Here is a 3,418-nt window from a genome sequence, read left to right on the forward strand (position 1 = left end):
CTTAGAAAGCTTCTTGAGAAGTTTATATGAGGCTTGGGAACAAAGCAAGCCTAAGATCTTTCTTCAACAACTTCTTAAATCATCTAAAGCTTCTTAGAACCTTCTAGAATTTTCTTAGAATCTATGAGAACCTTTTGGAACCTTCTTAGAACCTATAAGAACCTTCTAGTACCTTCTTAGAACCAATATAAATCTTTTAGAACCTTCTTAGAACCTATAGAAACCTTCTAGAACCTTCTTCAGTTGTATGTCTGTGATACATCTATTATAAAATAAGGTGAGGAGTTTGAAGAGATAATAAGACCTTTACTAAGTATTGTATATGATTCTAGTCGCATGGTTTCTATTGTAGCTAGAAAATTTTATTTTTTGACACATTATCTTCTTTGGTAATTGTGTTCTTCATTTTGTAATTGCATTATTTCTTTGGACAATATTGAGCAGTGTGCTTAGCTTCTCCACAATATAAACACAAATACTCTCAGTGAAGTTGAATCTTTTCTTACTTTATTAGAGATTTAAAATATATTCTATCAATTTGTATTAGTTTCGACCTTGATGAATATATTTCAAAAAACTTGGGAGCTACCACCATTACTTGACTTGTTCCTCTTCAGCCAAGTTTTTATTCTTGATACCTTTCAAATAATCAATTGTCACATGCAATGGCTTGAGCAATAAATTATTCAAAAGATTTTACTTTTGATATTGTTAATAATTAATCTTCGATACTTTTCTTCAATCCATATTGAAATTGATTGATAAGTACATTGTCATTCCAATCTACATTGCAAGTAAGGTTTTGAAATTTAGCTACATATGTGATGGCTGCTTGTGATCTTTGTTGTAAAGATAAGAGTTTGGTCTCTACTACTTGTTCTCAATCACTTTCTTCAAATATAGCCATAAATACTTCTAAGAATGAATTTCAATCATAAAGAAGTCGTGAATCCTTTTCTATCAAAGGTATAAACCAAAAAAGAGTACTTTTAGATGTAATCATGCTTATAAAGCTGACTTGAGTAAATCCATCTGCGTATTAGAAAGGATGTAACATTAAGTAGAGCTTAACTTATTATAAATACCTTCAAAATTTTGATCTTGTTCCATCAAACTTCTTGAGCATATTAATTCTTGCATCTCTTGAGCTTATAAAAGTAAAATCTCCTAAATTTGGTTGTGACATTGATCAACTTATTTTTCTCAATTACACAACTTCTTAATGTAGACTCTGGACTTCTTTTATAGGTATAGAAGTAGTGCTTCCATGGTTGACATTAGTGATGCATGAAATTTTTGTCCTAAGAGTGTCGACAAACTCCTGAAGATCCACAATAGTTACAAATCTATTTTCACTTCCACTAAGAAAAGCATCTATAATCTTTCCTTCCATAGACAACTCAAACAAATCCAAAAAGTTAAATTAAAAGAGGGTAATCTGTAATCTCTAATAAAAATTTCAACAAAAGGAATAATATAATCTCTTTAAGAAAAAGATCAATATTAGAAAACAAGAGTTTTTATTTAAAGGTAGATAGTCCGCAACCTTCAAAATTCAACAATAGAAGTGGGATCATCTACTCACTTCTAAAACAAGACATAAAAAATATATTAGCATTCTTATTAAATTTTCAAGGATATGAATCTCGAAGAAAGAAAATCCTCAATACATTCTTGTGTCATTGAAGAGAACTAAAAAGTCATTCAAAAGGTGATATAATATTAAATCCAAATGGCTATTGCCAAAAACAAGAAAACTAAAGAGTCTTGAAATAAGACTAAAGACTAAAAAGACATTGACAAGAGTGAAGAAGGCTTCACTCTTGCCTCCATATATACTCTTAAGTAGGAGCTACATGACAATGTCCTATAAGACATCTAAAACGTGTTGACTTTGCTAGTCACATGTTTTAACTTACAAGACAAGCTATCTATATATGTACCATATAGTTAGCTTGTTCTACAAGCTATTATATGGAATTAACTTCTTCCATAAGCTACCAACATGTGATTAACTTGTTGGCTAAGTTTCTATCATACAAATACATCTAAAGACCAAACCATGTCTATGAAGCTTCTAAGAAGCTTTTCTAGAAGATTTTATCAAATTAATCTATATTTACCTACTTCTACCTAATCATATAAGTAACTATTGAGGTAAATTTATATGGCCGTGACAAGAATATATATTCAAGAAAAAAAAACCAAAATGACTATTGTTAAGACAAAAAAAAACTATAGATTCTTGAAACTAAACTAGAAGTAAGAAAAAAAGTAATAAAAATAAGAAAGGCCTCATTTTTGTCTCTATATATACTATCTAACTAAGAGCTATTTAACAATGTTTTATAGGACTTTTAACATATGTCCAACTTGTAAAAAATATGTCAAACTTCTAATAAAATTTATATATATATATATATATATATATATATATATATATATATATATATATATATATATATATATATATATATATCATATAGCCATCTTATACCATAAATTATTAACATGTGCAACACGTGGTCAACTTATTGGCCAAGTTTTCAACCTATTAATTACCTATAAATACATATAAAGTTTTAAGAAGCTTTTTCATAAGATGTTATTTAGTTTACCTATTTTTACTTACTTCTATGTAATTCTTTATATTTAGGTTATTACTAATATTGATTATGATGTATATTTATAATTAAAATTAAAATATTAAATTTTAATATTTTAATAAAAAATATTAATTTAATTTAAAAAATTACCTTCACAATCTTATATATATTATCTAAACTTTAAAGCTTTTATAATATATTTTATTAAAATTTTAATTTTAGTATTTATATTCTAAAATCAAAATTAAATAATTAAAATTTATTTAATTTATATCTCAAAATCTTATTATTATTATTATATAATAAATAAAAATAAATATTTTTAGAATATTTTTATATTTATAATTAATGTATATATATATTAATTCAAAAAACAAATCTCAATATTTGTGCCACTTCTCTCTTCCAAATAAACTAAATTTAATCACTTTCATGTTTAATACTTGAATTACATCAATTAATTCCTTCACCAAAATAATATTCAAAAATTAAATACATGAAAGATGTTAAGAATTTTTTTTGAATGGTAAGTCAATACATTCTTGGTTCTTTTTTTGTCTTCAAAACTATCTCTATAGAATAGGGCATACTATCTATAAGCTTAAAAATGACTACTTAATTGATTTCATCTCATTGCTCTTTTATACTATGTTACAACTCCAACATTATAGATAGTTGTATTTATACAACATTTGAGATCCTTTCAAAATTATTTCATTAAATTGAGATCCAAAAATGTACTTTTCATTGTACCACTCAAAATCTAAATTCCTCGAAGTAGTCCTTTAATTTTTAAAAAGTATGCTTTGAAT

Source organism: Physcomitrium patens, chromosome 19, assembly GCF_059467195.1.
Source record: "Physcomitrium patens ecotype Gransden chromosome 19, ASM5946719v1, whole genome shotgun sequence".
Classification (NCBI taxonomy): Eukaryota; Viridiplantae; Streptophyta; class Bryopsida; order Funariales; family Funariaceae; genus Physcomitrium; species Physcomitrium patens.